The sequence below is a fragment of the Meriones unguiculatus genome, chromosome 20 (assembly GCF_030254825.1).
Source record: "Meriones unguiculatus strain TT.TT164.6M chromosome 20, Bangor_MerUng_6.1, whole genome shotgun sequence".
Taxonomy (NCBI): Eukaryota; Metazoa; Chordata; class Mammalia; order Rodentia; family Muridae; genus Meriones; species Meriones unguiculatus.
Genome location: NC_083367.1, coordinates 43,390,935 through 43,409,193, shown reverse-complemented (window position 1 = coordinate 43,409,193; position 18,259 = coordinate 43,390,935).

Genomic DNA, 18,259 nt, shown 5'->3' with positions numbered 1-18,259 from the left:
AAAGCTAATGTAAAAGGATCAGCTGGAGATAGAGAAGCCTAGATGCACCGCTAAGAAATTCATGGATCTGGGGAAGCATAAACTGTCATCTAGAACCCAAAATTGCATTGGTAAATGCCCCAGCAACCAAACAGGATACTGGGAAATCTAAACTGGAAGAGTCTAGAAATGGAGCAAGGAACTTCAAACCAGTTTCCAACCAACTTAAGGTCACTTCAAATTAAGGTAATTTTATACCTTAACTGCCAACCAGGAAGAAATTCACATGTCAATGAAGATAATTGCAGCCAGAGGATTGGAATATCTTTGTGTGTTTTTCAGCTATTGTTTCAGGTGTTCAAAGGAAGAGAACAATGACATGAGAATGAAGAAAAACTGGGACATTTCTTCTAAGTGAACAGAGGCACAGGTAGGTAAAAAGCACATTAAGTGTATGTGTTGTTCATCTAGGGCTTTCAAGCAGTTCATTTTTGGTTCTGTGGACTACCAGACTCACGTAATGACTCAAGATTCTACCTGTAGAACAGAAGCTGTCTAGACAATGTACAAATAAATCCCAATAAACTTATGTGTGATTTATTTACCAGCTGAATCTATGAAGTCTGTTCAACGATCTAAAATTTCATAGTAGACTTTAAAAATAGGTACAGGGTTCTTCCTATCAAGGAATGAAGATACTGTTATGTTAGTTAGCCTTGCCTTTATGGTTTACTAAAGCCCTTGAAATATTAGTGAGGGAACTGGGCATGAAGACAGACAAGTATCAGTTGAATGGTTTCAAAGGATAGCAGTTAGAAATACATTAAATTTTAAACCTTCCCAGATATCCTTCTCTAAGACATAATATGTAACAGACATTTAAGAAAAACACAGTTCAATCGTGAAACCAGAAATATCATTATGTGATGTGAACGACAGGGCAGCGAGAGATGTGCTCTCTGTATGTGTTCCAAGCTGGAAGGATGTTATGGCAAACATTAACTCTCTGGTGTAACACTTGGTGAATCAGAAATGGCCAGATCAAATCAACTTGTAGTCAGAGAGATACAATAAATGTGTACCTGTTAAATAAGTAAAGCTACTTAAGAGACTTGGAAGATTATTTGTTAGACTGGGCACGCCCCCAAAGCCCTAGAAAACTGAAATGGAAACCTAATTCAGTATCCTCAAGTTGACACACTGACAGATTTCAAAAGGGTGGGTTTGTAGACATTTTCTACTCCAATCTAAAGAACCATGAGAACTTACAGCTTTGCCTGTGCTGGATCCTGAGCAAAGCTGGTCACTAAATATTTATGTTTAATAATAATAATAATAATAATAATAATAATAATAAATTATACCTTTACTAAAGTTTCTCCTTCCTCATCTCCCAGTCCCTCCCCATGCATCCCTTTGCCCCACCACACTGTCCTCTCTGCCATTTCTCGGGCTGGCCTCCCATGAATTTTAAAGTTTTGTAAATTGCATTTTGCTGACTCATGTATCTTGGAAATAGCTCTAGTAACAAACCCCACGGTATTCAGAACTCTAGATTTCCAGGTGTTGTTTTGTTTTGAAAATAATATGCATGTTAGACTATGTGTAGAGGATGTCCTTCAACAAATGCTTGTCTTTTCATCCTTAGAGGAGAGACCATATAGGGAAGGACTGAGGAGGAGACCCCCACACAGGACCCTTTCTCTGAATCTTCATGTTAACACAGTCTCCCTATTCAGGTTAGAATTTCACTACTGTATATTTTTCTTCCTCCTCCTCGCTTCTTCTCATCCTCTTCTTGTCCTTCTGGTTTGTAAGTACAGAAAACATCCAAAACCCTTTTATAGCAATTATATTCTTACTGCTGAGGTCAAGCTAGTGAAGCTGTTCCTTTATAGAACTTCATCAAGGTGACAGGCTATTCTGCTTATTTTATTACACATCACCTTGTCCTGAAACATAGCATTTTGGGTTTTATTATTTTATAAATATGTGATTTGAGGAGGCCTAGTGGAAGCTGTTTATCTGCTTAGTCCTGGAGTCACCTGAAGGCAGTCTTCCAGGTCTATGAGCTGGTGCTAGGTTCAGCCACGGTATGGGCATGGAAAGAACTCACAGATATCAGCTGTGCTCCTTTTCAGAAGTTAGGGGGCAATCTATAGCAACTCTACATTTTTATTTGTTCTGTTAGTAGAGCGTTTACTTTTATCCATCTTTACAGGTTATCTTCCTTACAGGGAAGCTTATATAACCAACAATGTTGCAAGAAGTCCTGATGCAGCTTGATGTGCCAAGGTGGGTTTGTAAGAGGGGAGGGGGAAAAGGGTGGGTGGATGGACCTAGAAGGAGAGGAAAGAGGGGGTTGTCATCAGGATATAAAATGAATAAATGAATAAAATTTATTTTAAAAAAGGAAGTGACAATATATATCTTCTAAAGCAGTGGTCCCCAACCTTCCTAATGCCGTGACCCTTTAGTACTGTTGTGGTGACTGCCAACCATCATGTTATTTCTGCTGTTACTGAATAACTGCAATTTTGCTACTGTTATAAATTATAATGTAAATATCTGTGTTTTCTGATGTCCTTAAGTGAGCCCTATGGAAAGGTTGCTCAACCCTCAACAGGGCATGACCCATAGGTTGAGGACCACTGTTCTAGAAAAAAATGATTGCAATAGCGATGTATTATTGCATATGGGCCTTTAATGGGAAAGGTTTGTTCTCAGTATTTTTCTATATTTCTTTGTTTCCTTGATTCCTTGAGATAAGCAGAGTTGTTTTACCACAGCCTCTTTGCCAGAGTGTTCTCGCTTACCCAAGACAAAAGTAATAGGGCAATCTGAGCATGTCCCACAGACTGACTCTCAAAACTGTGAGCCAAAATAAACATTGACTCTCAACTATGTTTTTATGATGTCAAGAAAATGAATAATACAGCTAAACAAGCTCATTGTCTTATTAGTTATAGTTTCACTTCTTTGTGGTCCAATATAATGGCAGATTAAGCAATTAAATCATTCTAACTGCTATTGCACATGTGTGTGCACTTTCAACATTTAAAAAATATGATCCACCTGTCACCCATTCATAGTGCTTGTGTTATGACAACTGATTGTTCTTTGGGTTCTGGTTGGTCTTTAAACTAGAGTATTAATTCTCATCTTAGAATACATCCTTTTTTTAGAGGGCCCTCTTTTCAAAATAGTAGTTTTTAAAGCACTATGGCCCTGATACTAAGCTAACCCTTTAGAAGTATTAATGAGTTTTAAGGCACACAGACACAGGTCAGTCATTTGGCTTTATGGAATGTTGTGCTTGGCAGGTGAGAAAGTGTTACACAGGGTAAAGAATCAGGACTTAGTTAAGGTGCATATCTTTTTTTTTTTTTTTTTTTGAATTTCTAAGTTTTCATACTTTTTTTTTTTTTTTCAATGCAGTTTATTCAGGAACATTGAACAATCCTCGGACCCCGGGGAAAGCCAGCCCACAGCTTAAATAGCCTCTGGGTAGCCAACCCAGGCGTGCCACGGGGGCAATGCAGATAGGTCCACATACATGGAAGCAAGCCAGATCCTCGGCCTTAGCCAAATGTGGAGTTGTTCGTGACAGAGAGCACTCACCATCGGGAAGGTGGAAGGCAGAAACCAGCTCCATCTTTAAGGCATAGCATTCCGCAGCTCTCTACAGTTCCCCCTTTTTGTTTTAGGCACATCAGGCAAGAGTAGAGGTCTGATCTCTGATATTAGAAATAAATTGGGACTTTGTACAGATGTTCATTTAGGTGTCATCCACCCAAAGAGCATCAGACCGTCCGATACCTTTTTCTCAGAGGCGGGACCTGGGGCATCAACCCGCATGCAATCAGACATGCTCTTCTCTGGGTCCAAAGCGGCTGACCCTGAGTGCAGTGCTTAGCTTCGCATCCTGAGAGTATCATTTAAGAATAAAGAAAACAAACTTCCAATAGGTAAAGCTTGCATTTGAGGTTCTTTCTCCTATATCATGATGCTGCTCTGCATAACTACAAGTTAAAGGAACAAGAATTGTATTGCTTCAATTCTTCTCATAGACAATATCTCCTTTGTAGTACTAAATAGAGCTATATTACCAAAAGTGAGCTGCATATTCAAAACAATCTCCATGAAAATCCCAAAGACAATATTAGTGTCCATATGAAAATGGACACAAAATTAATGTATTTTTTCTCTCATCTTCATTAGTTCTTTGAGAATTTCATACTATGTATTTTGATTATACTCACCCTCGACTACTCTCAGATCCATCCACCTTTCTTACACATCCAACTTTCTATTCTTGTAAGGAAAAACAACAACAACCACCCAATCTGTTGAGTCTAAACTGTTTTGCCCATATAATCCTGGGTTTGTGGCCATCCACTGGAGCATTGTCATATTTAAAATGTTTTTTTATTTATTACAATTTATTCACTTTATATCCCAGCTGTAGTCCCCTCCCTCATCACCTCCCAATTCTACCCTCCCTCTCTCATCTCCTCCCATGCCCCTCCCCTAGTCCACTGATATGTGGGTCCTTTTTCCTTTCCCTCTGACCCTAGCCTATCAGGTTTCATCAGGACTGGATGCATTGTCTTCCTCTGTGGCCTGGTAAGGCTGCTTCCCACCTCAGGAGGAGGTGATCAAAGAGGCAGCCACTGAGTTCAAGTCAGAGACAGACCCTGTTCCCATCACTAGGCAATTCACTTGGAGACTGAGCAGCCATGGGCTACATCTGTGCAGGGGTTCTAGGTTATCTCCATGCATGGTCCTTAGTTGGAATATAAGTCTCAGAAAAGACCCTTGTGCCCAGATTTTTGGTTCTGTTGCTCTGCTTGTGAAGTTCCTGTCTCCTCCAGGTCTTTATATCTCTCCCTTCTTTCATAAGATTCCCTGCACTCTGCCCAAAGTTTGGCTATGAGTCTCAGCATCTGCTTTGATACCCTACTGGGTAGAGTCTTTCAGAGGCCCTTTGTGAAAGACAGAATACAGGCTGGGAAAGTATCTTTACCAACCCTATTTCTGACAAAGAGTTAATATCTAGAATATATAAAGAACTCAAGAAGTTAAAAAGCAACAAATCAAGTAATCAAATTTAAAAATCAGGTACAGAGCTAAAGAGAATTCTCGATAGAGGAATATTGAATGGCAGAGAAACAAAGAAATGCTCAACATCCTTAGAAGTCAGGGAAATGCAAATCAAAATGGCCCTGAGATTTCACCTAACACCCATCAGAATGGCTAAGATCAAAAACTCAAGGGACAATACATGCTGGAAAGGATGTGGAGAAAGGGGAACCATCCTCCATTGTTGGTAGGAATGTAAACTTGTACAACCATTTTGGAAACCAATCTGGTGCTTTCTCAGAAAGTTAGGAATAGTGATACCTCAAGTTCCAGGCATATATACAAAATATGCTCAAGTATACAACAAGGACATTTGCTCAAACATATTTGTAGCAGCTTTATTCCTAAAAGCCAAAAGATGTAAACAACCCACATGTCCCTCAATGGAGGAATGTATACAGAAATTCTACTACATTTACACAATGGAATATTACTCAGCAATTAAAATCAAGGAAATCAATAAATTTGCAGGCAAATGGTGGGAACTAGAAAAGATTATCCTGAGTGAAACATCCTAGAAGCAGAAAGACACACATGGTATGTACTCACTTATAAGTGGATATTAGACATATAATATAAGATAAATGTACTAAAATCTGTACACCTAAAAAAGCTAAGCAAGAAGGAGGACCCTGGGTAAGAAGATCAGTCCTCATTCAGAAAGGCAAATGGGATGGACATCAGAAGAGAGAGGAGCTTACCACAGAGGGTATTGTCATCTTAAATCACAAGTCAACTCTACACTCTTTGTGAAGCAAAGACCTTAATTTAAGGCCTGAAAGTAACTAAAAGATGAAGAAAGAAGATCCAAATTAATAAAGATGAGAAGGGGAAGGAAACTACAGATAATATGAAAATCTTGAGAACCATAAGGATACAGTTAAACACACACACACACACACACTCACACACACACTCCACTATATTGAAAACACTGGAAAAATGCATACATTTTTTTAATATATATACCAACTATCAATGTTAAATCTGGAACAGACAAACAATTTAAACATGCCTATAACCCTTAGTTAAACAAAAGCAGTAAATAAAAATCTACCAAACCAAAGAAGCCTATGACCAGATGGATTCAGTGCAGAATCTTACTAGATTTTCAAAAAAGAAGTAATGCCATTATTCCTCAAATTATTATACAAATAGAAGAGAAAAGAACTTTATCTAATCTTTTTTTATGAGGTCCCTATTATCATGATATCTAAACCACACCCACACACACAACAAAGAAAGGCAATTACAGATGAATTTCCTTTATGACCTACATGCAAAAATTCTGAGTGAAATACTTGCAAAATTAATCTGAAAACACATAAAAATATTATACACCATGAACTGGTAGGCTTCATCCAAGAGATGCAGGGACGGTTCAGCACACATTGATCGATAAATCTAAATCCACCACATAAACAAGCTGAAAGACAATAACCACATACTCATTTCATTAGATGCAGAAAAGGCCTTTGACAAAATCCAACCTACCTCCATCATTAACGTCCTGAAGATACAAATGATATACTTCTATATAATAAAGTAATTTATAACAAATCCACAGCCAACGTTAACCTAAAAAGAGAGACACTCAAAGTATTTCTACTAAAAGCAGGAACAAGACAAGTATGTCTATTCTCTACAAAGCAATTCAATATATTATCTGAACTCTTTGCTAGAGCAATAAGACAACTGAAGGGGATACAAGGAGATAAGAACAGGAAAGGACAAAGTTAAAGTACCTTTATTGAAGATGATATGATTTTATTCCTAAAAGTCCCTTAAAATTACAACAGTAATGTGCTACAGGTGATTCACACCTTCAGTGAAGTATCAGCCTACATAACAATACACAAGTTTTTGTGTATGGTTTCAGCAGCCTTTCTACATATAAAGGATAGACTGAGAAAGAGAGCAGGGAAACAACAGCTGTCAAAAGATATCTTTTAGTAATTCTAACCAAGGAAGTGAAAGACTTGTATAATAAAAACTTTAATACATTGAAGAAAAATGGAAAAAGATATTAGAAATAGAAAGCTCCTCATGTTAATGGACTGGTAGGATTCTATAGTGAAAATGGCCATCCTACTGATAGCAATCTACAAATTCAATACAGTCCCCATCAAACTCCAACACAGTTCTTCACAGATCTTACAAGGATAATGTTCAGCTTCAGGATAACTAAAATAATCCTGAATAATGAAGGGACTGCCGGCAGTATCACCTTTCCTGATTTTTCAGCCGTAAGTCCATACACTGGTAAACACCTGACTTTGACAAAGGAGTCTGAAATATACACTAGAAAAAGAAAAAGAAAATCAGGTAGTGGTTGGTTACTCTTACACCTGGTGAAATAGTGCCACAAAGTTATAGGAGTAAACAACCACTCTCTGATGGGATTTAAGGTTCGCTTTATGAGATGGAACCCATGCTTGATGCTGTTTTATCCTTCAGTTTGTTTGTATGCTGGATCACATTGATGGCTTTCCATTAAATGAACCATCTCTGCATGCCTGGGATGGAGCCTACTTGCCATAGTGGATATTATCTTTGATGTGTCCTGGTATTTGGTGTGCAAGTATTTTGTTGAGTATTTTTGCATCGATGTTCATAAGTGAGATTGGCCTGAAATTCTCTTTATTTTTTCATTTTCCTGTTGTTTAGGAGAGTAGAAGATTCCAGATATATTTGTAGGTTCTGACTCTAGACAAAGGCCTGGGGACTTGAGAGGATATAACCACAAAATCCAAGACCAGAGAGATGTCAGCAAAAAGAAAGAATGTGTGTTATTCCAATATCTGAATTGGAACAGCAATAGTATAAAATTTTATAACAAGTATACAAGAACATATTTATGTCTTGGAACAAGTTTCTGTATGATAGATGACACGGCTTAAAGAGGAACGAGAGAATGGGTTCTACTTTTTGCACATGGGAGGAAGAAAATGCAGTATCAGACATGTCTGACTAACTTCTGCAAATCACTAGGGAAAGTCAATCCAAGAAACAAATGAAAAGCTTTCTCTTGCAGAAAACAGACACAGATATGTGGACCCACAAGCCAGTCATTATGTGGAGAGAAATAGAGTCCTTGGAACTCACAGCTCTAATGGAATGTCTCAGTCAAATCCCTTCCCTCAGAGCTCAGGGAATCCTGGGAAGAGGAGGCTGAAAGCTTCCAAGAACCAGAGAAAATAGAGGACACCAGGAAAGCAAGGCTCTCTGCATGAGCTGAGCAAGGCCCACATGAACTCATAGAGACTGAAGCAGCATGCACAGGGCATTGTGTCTGCTCCATTGTCTTCCATGTATATACTGTAACTTTCAGCTCAGTATTTTTAAAATTATTATTTATTACAATTTATTCACTTTATATTCTGGCTGTGGCCCCCTTCCTCTTACCCTCCCAATCATACCCTCCCTCCCTCTTCTCCCCCAATGCTGCTCCCCTAGTCTCCTGATAGGGGAGGACCACCTCCCTTTCTATCTGACCCTAGCCTGCCGGTTTCATCAGGACTGGCTACATTGTCTTCCTCTGTGGCCAGGCAAGGCTGCTCCCCAAAGGGAAAAGTGATCCAAGAGACAGCCACTGAGTTCATATCAGAGACAGCCCCTGACTCCCTTCCCAGGGAACCCACTTGGAAAATGAGCAGCCTATAGGCTTCTTCTGAACAGGGGTTTTAGGTCCTCTCCATGCATGGTCCTTGGTTGGGTTCTCTGGAGGGTCCCCAGGGCCCAGTCTATATCTATCTATCTATCTATCTATCTATCTATCTATCTATCTATCTATCTATCTATCTATCTATCTATCTATCTGTTGGCCCTGGTGGCCTCTTTTTGGAGCTCCTTGTCCCCTCCAGGTCTTTCTGTCTCCCCTTTATTTCATAAAATTCCATGCATTCTGCCCAAAGTTTGGCTTAGTATTTTTTTATGGGACTCTTGAGTTTGGAAATGGGTCTCTGATTTTTGTGCCTGCTCTTAGGGCTCTTCTCCTTCTGTTGGTTTGTCCAGACTCGATGTGATGGCTTTTGTTCTGTCTTATTTTATATGTTTGCTTGTTATCTCTTAGAAGCCCATGTTTTGTAATCAAAGACTGAAAGGGGATGGATCTGGAAGGGAGAGAAAGTGGGAAGAAAGAAGGAGGAGTAGAAAGAGGGGAAATTGTAATCAAGATATATTGTATGAGAAAGAGAATTTATTTTCAATAAAAGGAAATAAGTGAATAAACAAAAAACTAAGCAAAAGAAGAAAGAAATGAGTAGAATCTGTGAGTACATGATTTACAATGCATACAGGTTGGATTGCCAAGGGCAAGTAATCTTGTTTCAATTCAGTTAAAGTTTTAATCAGCTTTATCTATTAATGGTATCCGTGTAAGGATTGAGTCTTACTATTTAAAGGCATGTTCTACATATTTAAAGAGAAAGATTTGGCTGAATGACCCTTGGTTAGCAGTGATTATTAGATCAACTAATCAATTAATACTAGAAAAAAAAGGTATTCAGTACTGGGGAACAAGATATGCATATTGCTCAGAATATAATTTTGCATTCATTAATATCTCTATATACTTTCCCTTCAAGTTCTGACACGTCTGTTACATTTATTGGAATAAATACTGTGCAACAATAAGCTGGTATTAAAACTTAGCAAGATATAATATTGGGTTGTGTCTATAGTTATCAAATTAATTCCCATGTGCTTTTAATATCACACATACCAGATTAGTAAAATGGCTCAACAGTAAAGGCATTTTCTGTGAAAATATGATGTCATGAGTTAGATCAGGAGAACTGAGCATGGAAGGAGACAACAGGTTCTTGAGACTTGTTTCCTGACCTCCACAATAAAAACTGGGATATCTGTCCCTGCACACATATACATCATATATAAATATATTAATAACAATTATAATTGTAAAAGCAAATTTTAAAGGTTCTTTTAGTTCACAGTAAGTTTCCAAAGGGATAAGGATTCTTATAATTAATTCTTAAAGGAATTGTACTTTTGTTGCACAATGAAATATTTCTGCTTTGATTATATACCATAAAAATGAAGTAAAACAGCACGCAAATAAGGCTTTTACTTTATTTTAGCTATGTCTTGTCTATTTTTGTTATATTAAAAGTTAAGAGTTAATATGGTAACCACCTTTGCTGTTAATATGGGAACTACCTTTGCTACCATGCCAGCCCTTGTGTGTTTATAGTCCCAGACATAGGTCCAAAAGCTTTTTAAAAAATCATTAATTAAAATGGCATTCAAGATAAAACCCATTGATATTCTACTCCAATAAGTTGAACTGATACTAATATTTTGACTTGCTTTCTAGTATTTTAGTATAATTCCACGTTATGCCTTTACGTATAATCGGAGAGAGTTCTAGCAGGTGTCATACATGAAAGCAATCTGCAAGCCTAGTCATTTCAGCTTACATACCAATATTTTGACATTTTCTGTTTGCATCTATACAACCTGAAAAGATATCTGTAGGCCTTACAGATAATACAGCTCATAGTTTTCACCCAAATCTACATTTTCTACTCTTTGCAGACTCATTGTTTGACTGCTTTATTTGTCATGGGTAAGTGACTGCTCTTCACAGTGGCTGATGGGTAGGAAAGGTGTCGTGTTCTTCCGTCTAAAACCATAAAGCTGTGCTTTTTCTTCATAGACTGTTCAGCCTTGTCTGCTGCCCCACTGAAGAGTACCCAGTGAAGACTTGTAAGTGCCTAGAGGTGATCCTAGAGACAAAGAGCCTGTGTCCCTGCTAGCAATCTATAACCACCAGGAAGCTAATGTTCTAAGTATCCATTTTGATTTGAAGGCCAGAGAACCAGGAGGGTCAATTGTTGTACCAGCAATCTTGAGATGCTCTGTTGATCTGAATTAAAAAAAAAATAGGAAAACATCAGTGATCTAGGTCAGGAGCTCCCTTTTCCAACCTCTTCTGATCTACTCAAATCCCTGGTTGACTGGATGAATATTAATAACCCCTAGATAAAATAATAAAACTACCAAAGTTCATCCTTTCCACATGCAAGACAGACATGCAAAATCAAGAGTATGCCTATACCTTGGCAATTAATACCTGGAAATAACTTTAAAACCTTATTTAATATAACTATGTGGGAGAGCAATCTCACTTGTTTTCTTGAATATTAATCTCACTCTGATACATCTTTATAGATACACCACAAAATGGCCAAATATCTGAGCTTCAAATGGCCTGGTCACATCCATGAGTAGCTATCATAAAATCTTAAAACAAACAAAAAAATGTACACCAAAATATATGCACCCAAACTATAAATAAAAGGGAATATAGTCATATTCAAATAGTCAATTTCCTCCCATACAGAAATGAAGATATGTTTTTCTTGAAATGGCAGGGGCCAAGTCTTTGCTGCATTCCCACTATCCCACTAAACTATTCTGTTTCTTTGTTGGACCTGTTCCCCTTTCTGTGTTGAATGATTTCATGCTCAAGTCTATCAGTATGTACTTCTGAAATTTTTCCACGGTATGTCCACAGTGGCTCAATATTTGGGCTTCGGTTACAAGGCCTTCATTAATAACCTTCCTGCATCTCTCACAAGCGATATTCTTCAGTGCACTGCACAAATATTTGTAACCCCAGCACTGAAGGGAAGCTTACTGCTGTTGCTAAGTTCTGAAAAATGTCCATAGCTGACACCACTTGCCAGCAACTGCTGTTCTGCCCTATGATGGTGAAGAAAACGGGCTTGGAATTGCATGGCCTTGGCTCTAAAAGCTGGCACTGTCACTTATAATTTGCATCACTTTAGAAAACAAAATTAATCACTTCAAGCTTTAGTTTTCTCACCTGAAAACTGGACTATTTTAGACTTGCAAATTTGTTGTGATACCGAAATGAGATGATAAATATTACATATTCAGCACAGTGCTTGGTAGAGAGTAAAAATCTTAGGCACTACCAAACATTTTTGTTATTTTGACAATTAATGGCTGTTGTTGTTACTTTTTCTTTGTTGTTTCAGCTCTAGAAGATTGTTTATATAGACTTTAACTTTGGCAAAAACTGAATGGCTTCTGGCCAGTGTACTCACTAGGCCTCACACAGCATTTTGACTCTGTGAGACTCTCTGGCATAGGAAAGAATTAGAAAGCAACTCCCTGGCCTGTGGGATGGGCCAAAAGCTTAGTCTTTAGTAATTGTTCATTCTCACGGCAGGAAAAAGTAAAGAGAATATCGTCAAGCAGAACTGAACTTGTTTGGACCACCCTGTTAAGAATGTTTAACTTAGTAAATTAATTCATTGTAGATTCAGTGTTTTTATCTCTAAAATGGAGATGATTGTTGCTCATAGTGTTGCTATGTGAGATGACATAATGCATGAGAAAATACCCACAACGATTGAGTAGATAATTACTGTAGCTTATGAAATACCATTAATCTAGAATGTTTTATTTTAAAACCAAATTAGTATGTATTTGATACCTATTGCTTGCAAGATTTTTATGTTTATTTATGTAAGATAATTATAAGGATGTGAAGTGTGTTTGTCCAGCATGAGTGAGTGTTAGGAGCTATGTGAAGAGTTGTTCTCAGTCAGAATACACCTGAGTAGTAAATCTTTCACTCCAAAGTCATCCCTTGTGCTTTAAAGTACACTACCTCCTCTCATGCATAGTAATAGTAGGAAATTATCTACAGTTTAAGGTGCATTTGTACTTGTAATGGGGATTACCACCTTTAAAATGTTTAGTCTTGGGATTCTTTTGTGATCCTAAAATTATTAAACATCTAACATGCAGATCTTGGTTTTCAATACTGTTGTCTAGAAAAGACACATAACTAATAACTAATAACTAATACATAACTAATTCTAAGATCCAGGCAAGAAATATACAAGGTAGGGCTACAAGATCTTGAAAATATCTGAGAGCAGTAAATTAACACATCCATTTCCTTGAGCACACAAAGAACTTTGATGGAAATATGTCAAGAGCACATCAAGTTTGCTCAATGGCCAAAACTGTAGGAGTTTGAGCAATAAATAAGTAAAATAGTAAAGAATTATAACTTATCACATAAAATAAATATCCATGAACCACACTGATGTGAATAAACAGGTAGCTAGGTATCTAGATGGAAGCAACCATAAATTTATTTTTCTGTGAATAGGAAAGAATTCCAAATAATTTATCTACATGTTCTACTTTCAAGGTGGGAGAGGGCATGTAATGTTTTCCTGTGAGCTCTCATGCTAGGGGCATGACTTTGGCTAGCTGAGAACATCTTTCAGTGGACTCTGAGATGAGGAGATATACAGAGACCCATGCACAGAGAGACATCATTTCTTGGATGGATGTAGCAGGAAGAAGATAAAAGAGGTCTACAGCCCTTGTGTCTGCTAATCTCCTATCTAAGGTTGGGGGTTTGGAAGGGAGGTAACCCTCAATCAAGAGCCCTCAATAAAGTAGGTTTGCTGAAATATCTAAGTCTACAGGTGCATGTGCACACATGTGAGTGTGTGACTGTGTAATATGAAGGTGAGAAGATAACTGTAGGAAGTGCATTCTCTGATGCTACCATCTGACATCTATGGCCCTCATTATTAGACTTGAAAACAAATACCTACACGTTAATGAGCTATTTGAACCATCTGGTCTACCCTGTTTTTACGTGCGTGCGTGCGTGTGTGTGTGTGTGTGTGTGTGTGTGTGTGTGTAGAATACAAACAAAGTTTATTACAGAATAAGCACTCTCAGTGGTCAAAGTGAGTAATTGCTAAGGAGACCACTGGAAGGGGCAATACTCACGGGATGAAGGTAGATAGTGGCCAGAAGACCATGTTGATTTAGACTTTATACTGGTTTATAAAGTCTTTGAACAGGCAGCTTTCCTGAGGAGTGTCCTTCTGTCCAAGTGATTTACAATCACATTTAGATTAACTCCTTTTAAAAAATATATTTTATTATTAGCATCTAATAATTACACAGAAACTTGTTTTCATTAGGGTGATTGTTTTTATACATGCATGTAATATATTTTGACAGTGTTCATTCCCATTATCCTCCCTTGGCCTCCTCCTATTCTCACTTATCCCAACTAATTCCCTTTCTACTTTCATGGTGTATGGCCCAATAACTTTCTCTAGAGACACACACAGAAGCATGAGTAAGAGGGTTTTTCAGAAGCCTGGGTACCTTTCCAAGGTCTCTCCATGTCTCAGGAACCATTAACTGTCAATAGACACTCAGAGATAGGTGAGTCCTCAGAAGTGCCTCTCCATCCCATGGCAGGATGGTCACAGGTACAGTCTTGTGCAGGTATTGTGCTGATAGTCACAGCTGCTAAGTTTCGGAGAACAACAGCCAGGGCATGCTTATAGCATGGTGCTTTGCTGCTAGCTGACAGTAACTGCATTCTATGGGAAACTAATACTACTAAAGCAACCACAGAAAAAGTTTTATTGCAGTGTCACTCAATCCTTCACACATGGGAAGGGTTATTATTAATTATTATTTTTATTATTATTATGCAGTTGCTTCACTGAAATATGCACTAAGATGTTTTCATGGCTGTGTTTTTTTTTTTTAGATAATAAAGAACTTTCTGATTCTCATTTTCACAGTCATGATAGAATATAAACTCTATGTTTCCATGTCAAACTTCTTCCACCGTTATCTTCAGCCAAATGCTTGAATGCATTTTATAAGTAAAATATGCAATTTAATAACTGCTGAAATCAGATATAGAAATTATTTACTTATTTATTGAAATTTCTAGATGTTATGTTATATACAGACAAGGTCTATCTAATGCCTCATTTGCAAAATGTAAAAGTAATCCTGGCAATATCATTGTTTACATAAAAAAATCACATGGAAAATTCAATCTTAGATAAAGGAATATAGGAAACAAATTACATACTACTATTCTTCACAAAAGTAATTACTTAAATGATTGGAACTTTTATTAGGTTATTTTGATGAAATTTGAAAGCCAAACAAATGCACAAATTAACAGAAAAAGAAAAACAAACATAAAAAATGATATTTAAAATATTGTTGGCATTATTAAGCCTTTTGAAAGATACAAGTGTTCATATATATGACCTTGGTCTTTGTTGAAAAAACATCATTGTAGATTTCCCATGGGCAGCAGTTCCTCTGAACTAAAATAATCTTAGAAATTTTGGGTGCTACAACCCAAAGAGAAACCAAGAATAATAAGAAGAACCTGAGTTCAGAGTTGCATATAAAGGTTATCATGGCCAATTCACACGTCTTACTTTTGGGAATCAAATTTCTGAAGGAAGGGCTATAAGTGTAGGGATGAGAAGTAAAAGGCTATTGTAGCATTTCAATTTTTAGTTTTAAGTCTTTGAAAATCAATTTTCTTGCCCTATGAAACATAGGAGAACTCCCACCTGTGTTTGCCTCCCCGACTCTGGATCCCAATCAAGCTTCCATGAGTGATATTAGCCTCTTGTATTTATCATGGACAGAGTAGGACACATTGGTAACAGGAAGGACAGACAATGCCAACCCTTTGGACGACTAGGCCCTGGCCCATCAGACAACTAAAAGGTTAAAAAAAAAAAAGATTTCAGAGTGGCCAGGAGCAGACTAAAGGCTGTGCAGGACTGGGGACATACAGATAAGACAAGGTGCTTCATAGATTTGAGAGCTTAGAGAAGACAAGAGGCTATGGAGAAATAAAAAGAAACACAGAAAAGAAGAGCCATGACAGCAGAAGAATGGCAGGAAATGATTGAACTGGCTTCAGGAAGGGCTCTAAAGAGTAGTCATTGGCCACCAAGGGTGACTGACAGAGTTGTTACCATTAGCTGCTGAATGACGGACTTCTGTTCCTTACATCTCAGAGTTGCTGGCTGGCAGTAAGTGGGCTGTGCTTTGCCTGTTCATGACTTGCATCTGAACAGAGTGAGAATCTCCAGCCAACTGGTAATAGGATGGGGCCTTTATTCTAGAGGTCTCCTGAGCTGTCAGAATTCCTTGAAACCTGGTACCTTCTTTTCTTTTTTTTTTTCTTTTTTAAAAAATGATTTCTCATTCCTACATGAAGCCTGTTTTATAACTTTTTCTTCCTGTTGGATTCTTCCTTTTCCTTTCTTGATTTTTTTTTGAATAAAAATTCAGTAAAAACTTCTTCAAACTATCTCTCTTTGTAGGTTTGTTTCCTTCTTGCTACCAGATTGATTGAGAAAGGTATATATATATACTTTTTCTGTTGGCTACTTTGGTGGTTTTTATTTATTTTATTTTTAAATTTTACTTATAACTATTGTTTGTAAGTGTGTGTGTGTTTGTATGTGTGTGCATTCTAGAATGGCATAGTGTATGTGTAGAGGTCAGAAGACAGTGTTTGGGAGTTAATTCTCTCCTTTCATATGGGTACCAAAGAATAAACTTAGGTTTATTTAAACTTAGGTTGCTTCTATAGATAACACCTACCTGCTGAGGCTACCTCACCTCTCATTTCTGTTTTAACCTCTCCATCTCCACCTTTTCCTATTTCTTCTCATTGAATTTTGAGAAAATCTGCGAGAAGATTCAAATATGCTTGTCAAAATCTCAAAAGTAGATACTGCCTCCCAGATTACAAATTTCTTAATTTTCTTGAGGTCAGAAAGTTTAGGTTTGGACATTTCTAAGACTGCAAGACTAAAACACCTGAAGAGAAAGTCCAACTTCTTCTCCAAACTACATATTTCATATTTTTTATATTAAAAAAAATAAGCCAAAACATGCTTCACTATGGGGTCTGTAGACCATCCTGATTTTTGACCTAAGTGGTCAAGACCAAGCATTCATCCATAGTGATTACTCACTGTCGAAGTGACAGAAATAAGATTGTATCTGTTGAGGTTCCACTAATTGTCACCTACTGCACAGGGTAATTGCTATTCATGGGCTGCACGACCTGGGGCATACTGAATAGCAGTAGAGGATAGGTGACAAACAGAGGGACTGCCATAGGTTCAGTAAGATTTTGTTCCTTAAAATCCCATATTCCTTCCCAGAGCCAGGCAGCTTCTCTATAAATCTGACAAATATGTTAGCCCTAGCACCTCTGTGGGTTATTTTTTGTCTTCCTTAGGTTAAAAGAGTACTGTGTTGAGTGATTGCTTATATAAGATCATTTTAAATTATGTTTGTATTTGGCCACTATACACTAAATTAAAAAACAACAACAACAACAAAAAAAAAAAAACAACAAAACTCACTGCGATCTCCATCTGTTTGTCTTATATACTGCCTTCTGAAAATTTTGTCCCATATTAGGCCCACATCATACTCAGCTTATATAGTAATGAGAAACATCTGATGCTTTCCTGAACACACACCTCTAGCCCATAAGCAGGAATTGGATTTCGAACCTGGACTTTAATGTATTTTCTTGTTCATATTCCTGTCAGCCTTAACCTACTTTAAGCCTCTGAGTGGTTTTTGCATTACAGATTTATGCAGTTAATGTCAAAAAGGCAAGCAACAGCCTTGTTGACATTCAAATGAACAATGGCAGGACAGCAAGAGCTTCTAAGAAAACATACGGTAACTCAGCTTTAAATAAATACCCAAAACAAATCCCTTCCCCCAATGCTAAAATTATGGTAAATATTCACAATCTTTTTCTATATCTTTAGGAACTTACGCTCAACCCACAGAACTCCGATTCACTTCATGCAATAATTTATGTTCCCCACAAAGCCCACATTTCTGAAGCCTCTTTTATCTACTGTTCTCGTGGTAAGAGATTCCTGATATTCTCAAGGATGAAATTCCAGTATTTCCAGCATCATACCTAATGTTATAGTACTCTTGACTAACCTCTCCTCAAGTTCAAATTTGATGCATATTTCTTTCTTATTGTTGCTTACATGTTGAAAAATGTTTGTGTATTGTTTAAATGTTATGCCACTTGCCAAAGCTTAAAATTTTAACATTATAATAATATATATCTATTTGAAATAAGTATATTAAAGTGAAGGCCATGAAAAGGAAAGGAAGCAATTAGAGTTTTTGTAATTACAGTCCTTGAATGTCAGATTTGGTGCTAACCATGATAGCAGCAAGAACAAACAAGAGAACAATTCTAAATACTATAATTTCTAGTATC